Source organism: Microtus oregoni, unplaced genomic scaffold (assembly GCF_018167655.1).
Source record: "Microtus oregoni isolate MIOR12 unplaced genomic scaffold, Mior012 000002F_ref0000024, whole genome shotgun sequence".
In the NCBI taxonomy this organism is placed as follows: domain Eukaryota; kingdom Metazoa; phylum Chordata; class Mammalia; order Rodentia; family Cricetidae; genus Microtus; species Microtus oregoni.
Window position 1 is genome coordinate 78,602,880 of NW_024543061.1, and position 6,377 is coordinate 78,609,256.

Consider the following 6,377-nt stretch of genomic DNA (forward strand, 5'->3'; position numbering starts at 1 on the left):
TTATGTATGAATGCATGTGAGAGTGTGTGTGGTATGTGTTTGTGTGTGAGATTGTGTGTTTTTTTGTGTGAGAGTGTGTGTTTGTGCTTTTGAGTGTGAGTGTGTGTATGTGTGTGAGAGTGTGTGTATGTGTTTGTGTGTGTGAATGTGTATGTATGTGTGTAGTGTGCTTTGTATGAAAAAGTGTGTTTGTATGTGAGAGTGTGTTTGCATGTAAGTGTGTATGTGTTTGTATGCTTGTATGTGTGAGAGTGTGTGTATATATGTGTGTGTGAGTGTGTATGTATGTGTGAGAGAGAGTGTGTTTGTATGTGAGAGTTTGCTTTGTGTGAGTGTCTGTGTTTGTGTGTTTGTGTGTGTGAAAGAGTATGTGTTTATATGTGTGTTGAGAGTGTGTGTGTGGTGAGAGTGTGTGTATGTGACAGTGTGTTTGTGTGGAGTGTGTGTGTGTGTGTGTGTGTGTGTGTGTGTGTGTCTGTGTGTAGTTATCACAGGATTGCAGAGACAGGTTGTTGGATCACCTAAACTTTCTGGCTAGTTGACCTAACCTGTGTGGAAAGTTCGAGGTCATTAGGAAACTGATTAAACAAAAGATAGACAGTACTTGATGGATGGTACCTGATGTTGTTCACTGGCTTACACACATGTGCATACACACACACACACACACACGCACGCACTCACAAGAATTAAGAAACATAAAGAGGCATTACAATTAGTTAAGTCTTCTGGAAATCTGAAGGTTTATGACAGTTCTTTTTTTCCTTGTCATCCCTGATGACATTATGTGTATTAATGTTAACATGTATTATTTGTTGCAAATATTATAGCTTATTTTTTAATGAAAGCAAAATGCATTTCCTATAATTTGGTATTGAATTTTATAACAGCAGGCAAATTCTTCCAATGGACTCTCAATGAGGGCACATATTTCAAGGGACATGATCAAAAGCTATAACTTAGCTGAACATATATTATTTCTAAGTTGGTATGACTGAAAATCAGTATGTCTGAGTTCTGTTACATAGAAGAACAAGGAAAAATAATTACTCCCATTAGAAGACTCCAAAATCTTTTTATAGACTCTAATTAGTGATATGATTTACAATTGCATTGCCACTCTGGGACAAGGAACATTGATAAAAATTATATTCTTCATTGCAATAGATGACACCAGTGATGATCCTTTGCCGAATGCAATTCTCTCGTGTTGCCCCCAAGATCATCCCAGTCCTACTCGTTCTGCCAATAGCCAAATGCCCTGCTTCCATAAGCAAGAAAACATATGTCACATTTGTGCACATATGCACATGGACACACACAAGGTTGTGAGTGTGTATGTTTGAAACAATGTGTACAATTAAGAGAATTCAAGTTACCAATATCGTGAAAATGTATTGGTTTTTCCTTAAATAAAAATGAAAATAAAATACCATTTCATATGAAAAGAAATATTACTATTTGATGCTGATAAAATTTTAAAATCATTTTGTATCTATTTATAAATACTACTTATCATTATTTCTAAAACACTTAATTCTTTGCAAGCAAAGTTAAAACCTAAATGATGTTCATTGAACAAGATCCTCTGTTTTAATTCATTGCTTATAAATAAATGACAATGCACAAAACTTTAGTGGCATTAATATGTCCTTTCTACTGTGAAAAGTCCTAAATTATCACATAGAATTTTGTGCATTTGAGTAGAACTGACCGGACACAGATTTTAAAATTTACTAACATGTTAGTTTCTGCTTGTTGCTCTGAAAATTTCATGCAACACTGGTGATGATTTACATGTGAAAACTGTTTTTCTGTGTGTGTACTGTGGTATATTAAGATCCCCAAAGGTCAGAATCTGAACTAAACAAAACAAGCATCTCTCCATTCTTCAGTTTATGTATATAAACTTTCTATTTTGTGTGTATTTGTGTTTTTCGTAGGACTGTGGTTTGTGCATGTGTGATAATACACACATCTATGTGCAGCTGTGGAGGGACGACGAGGACACTGGGTTTCCTAATTGACCACTTAATAAGTTATGTCCTTGAGGTAGAGTTTTGTTTTGTTTTGTTTTCACACATCTGCCTTTATTGTAAACAGCAGTTGGGACACTTGTAGCAATGGTAAAAAAAAAATAATTTACAAAAGCAGGGACTTGGTGAAGCTGCCTGGTAGGTACCCTTGGGGACTCATATGTAGATACCAACCCAGAGCAGGAGCAAGAGGACTCCAAAGCCCATGAAGAGTGACGCCACCAAGGAGATGAGGAGCTCTTTGTAAATATCAAATGTGTACTTGGTGGATGTGACCTCACAACAAAGAACCAGGTGGTGAAGAACATACCGATGGCCAGAAGTACCACAGTCAGGTGTCGGAAGATAGCCTGGTTGACCAGGCTGGTGTACCTACTCATGGCCTCGAGCTCCATTTTGCCCCGCACATGATAAACCACTGGAAGAAGACAGGGTAGAGTTTTTTCACTGAGTTTTAAGTTAGTCTGGTAGACAGAAAGTCCTTATAATTCTGCTGTCCCAAGGCCCAAGGGCACTAGGGTTACAGGTGCACAGCCACATCTGACTCTTTACATGGGTGCTCGGTATTTGAACTCATATCTCCAAGCTTGCATAAATCATGTAGTCTTACCTGGTCAACTATCACTTCTAATTTCTCTCTTTTTGTAGCTTATATAATATAGTGAGGTAAATAGACAGGTTACCAAAAATTATCACATAATATGAAGAATAATTATTATAATTACCAGCTTTCATATACACGGTGCATTTTTGGTAGGATTTGTTCAAAGACCTTCTGTGTGTGTTTTCCTGAGACAGTGGAACATTATTTTTGCTCCAGTGCATGAAAACAAAATGACATATGTTTTTAAATTTTTTTTAAATAGATGAGTTAAGGCTGCCCTTTGAGAAAGTCGAGCTATGTCTCTTTGTGAATGTCAAACTGACTTACAGAGCCATGAAAAAATACACTGAAGGTAGACAGGAATGTATCATCAAATCATTTGCTCATCGCGCCCCTACTGATATCCTTGTACATCTTATACATTGCTTTTTCATAGTGTTCTACTGTCACCCCCACATTTAAGCAACTCTAATTGATTTCTAAATAGGAATTAGTGCTATGTAGTTAAACTCAATAGACAATCATTGGATGAGTAATTATAGGTGGATGGGTGAGATGCTTTCAGGAAAGCAAGAATGGCTTGCACAATGGAAAATAATTTGTATGAAATGATAGATTAATTTTGTTTTTTGGGATAAATGTATCCAAAATTTTAATTGCAATTACTTCCTAGTCTTAAATGAACTAACTCTAAGAAAAGAGTTTTAAATGTTATTAGTATTCTTATTGTGGTACAATAAAGAAAAAAAACAATTTGAACTTGACTCTATTAGTATACATTTTTTCAAAGAATTCATTTTAATATTTCTAGTAAACATCCAGAACTGTGTAAGTGTGATTTCTCTTAAATTTTCATCCTTTTTTACAAGCCCCTCTAGCCCTCTCAATTTCTCTTTGTAGTCATGATATATGACTGATATTATTTGATCCTAAAACAACATAATAGTTTAAAGCATCTCCTACTTATCGATATTGAGCTAAAATGTATTTATATGCACATGATGTAGGAAGTCCTTCTGTATATATGTTGCTTTTTTGGTTGTTGAATAAAAAAAAACATGCTTTGGCCTATAGCATGGCAGAACTTAGCTAGGCAGGAAAATTAAACTGAATGTTGGGAGAAAGAAGGCAGAGTCAGGGAGAAGCCATGTAGCTGCTGCCGGGAATAGACTAGCCAGAACATTGCTGCTAGGCCACGAGTCTTGTGGTAAAATATAACATAATAGAAATTGGTTAATTTAATATGTAAGAGCTTGCTAGAACTATGCTAGAGTCATTGGCCAAGCAGTGTTTTAAATAATATGGTTTCTGAGTGAGTATTTCAGAGTTGAACAGCCAGGAACAAGTGGCCTCCCATGACAAACTGGGAGCCAACATAGTCATCTATATCCATGTAAAACCTGACAAAGCTTAAGAGGGAATTCTAGACACTAAAAAACAAAGTTTAGCCACATTTTTTTTTTTTTGGATGGGCTCTGTTTGCTGGCATCATGGGGAGCTCCTTTAATACAGGTCTTCCTGATTCAGCAGTAGCAGGAAAAATAAAATACAATTTCAAAATTGTAGCTCCCAGTGTCATGCTGGCAGCATGAACTCTAGCTCTTTCAGGAGGTCAAGCCCTTCAATGTGGTTTGTGGGCAGTGTGTTACAAGTTACTTAGTGGCTGCGTGGGCCAACTGGTTATCAGAGTTGAGGTGGTGAAGATGGCTCCCACCTGGTAGTCTCAGATGCAATAAATGGACCTCTGCCACAATGGACTGAGCAGAGCCAAAAGACATTGCATCCTTAGTCCTAGCCAAGCTGTTTAGCATTTTAAGATGCAGTTCTGTTCAGAAAAGGATTACAGATACACAATAAAGAAAAATTCAGATTGAAAAGATCTCTAAATAGGTCACAGTGTTGGATAAATACATGTAGGCTTGGAAGAGAGAAGAAAAAGAGTATAAAGCATTATAAAAAATCATTTAAAAAAATGAAACAATGTCTTTAAAGAGACAGAGTATGGACAGTCATAGATTAAAAGGAATAAAGAAAAATAAGCCACATAAAGATGAAAAATTCACAGAGGGTCTGGATTATGTATATTATTGTGTTTTCTACAAATTCTTTGAATGGAGAAAGACAATTGATTCTGGGGACTGCTAAGCTAAACCAACATATATACTCTATAGGTATCTTGATTCCAAAATTCAGGTCTAAGGATTTATTGCTTTAGAAAAGAGGTTCTGCTTTTGTTTCCACAGAAGATGTGGAATCCTTCCAGACTAATGTGGTTTTATGAACCAAGATCCCCAAAAAGGTCACTGCAAACACCCCAAAAATACTTTGCCCAATAAAAAACAGAAAACAACACCCAATTTTTTTGTTTACATTTAAAGGAGGATATGATATAGATATGAATATCTTGAATTGGTATAAATCTTGGTTTATTGATATAAATTTAAGGTCAATTTTGTTATATGTATATTTCTGCTCTTGATTAAGGTATTGTGTTTGTGCAGCTCATTTAAAAATGTAATGTATAATTAAGAAATACAGGTTAATAAATAGTCATCCATAATAATCAAGCTTGTAATCATGTTAGTTAGGTTTTCTAGATATATAGAGATATATTTCAGTGAGATAGGTATTCTTCAAATCTTTCAGGGAACTTCAGAATATAGCATTTAAAAATTTTTAAGAGGTTAAGACTTTTTATGACAATGAGACACAACTGCTGCTGGCAGCACCAATAACTTCAAGAGGAAGATGGGAACCCAAGAGGGTCTTTATGGAGTTTGCTAGCCATTTGGGCAAGAAACTGCTCTTGCCTGAACTGCACTTGCAGGACCCATAGAAATAATGAATGCTTAAAGTTGCCTAAAAAAGATGAAACAGTCCTTCCCTTTGGGTTTCCTATTTCATGAAAGAGTCTACCAGAGATTCTTCAGGACAAAGAAGAAAATGACTGACAAACTGCCAATATAGGCAAAACTGTCTTTGAAATATCCTGCTTCATGTAAAAGTCTGCTGGATACTATGGGCCTGTAGGCTGAAGATGGAAACTCCAATGGTACAGAAGAATGTTGGGTGACTATCAAGGCATTGAGATGTCTCTGTCAATTTTAGAGTTTTAGAAGTTGCTTACAGTGCACTTCCTGTTTACTTAGGTAATATTATATCTTCCTGGAGTCTTTGAAGGAGTTAAAATATGGATAGTTTTAGTTATAGTTTTCCTTAGTTATGATAAAAGATAAACTATATATAAATATTGTAACTTTAGTCTTGCCTAATACCTGTTTTGTATATGTAATTTTACTATGATGAAGTTAAAGCCTTCCTTTTTATTGAAACAGAAAAAGGGAGATGATCTAGGAAGTCCTTCTGTATATGTGTTGCTTTTATTGGTTAATGAATAAAGAAACTGCTTTGGCCTATAGCAAGGTAGAACTTAGCTAGGTTGGGAAAACTAAACTGAATGCTGGGAGAAAGAAGGCAGAATCAGGAAGAATCCCTATAGTCCCTGCCAGAGATAGATCCTGGAACTATACCTGGTAAGCTACATCCTCACGGTGTAACATAGTTTAATGGAGATGGAATAATTTAAGATATGAGTTAGCCAGAAATATTCTGAAGCTATTGACCAGACAGTATTACAAATAATATTGTTTCTTTGTGATTATTTCATGGCTAAGCAGTCGGGAACAAACAAGCAGCCTCCCACCACACTCACATATTTGAAATTCTACATGAGGAAG

General features: G+C 35.8%; 1 pseudogene; it reads right to left on the minus strand.

Annotated features, from left to right (window-relative positions):
- Positions 1 to 2,192: 2,192 nt before the first annotated feature.
- On the minus strand, positions 2,193 to 2,431 carry LOC121466028 (annotated as a pseudogene).
- Between the last annotated feature and the right edge of the window lie 3,946 nt (positions 2,432 to 6,377).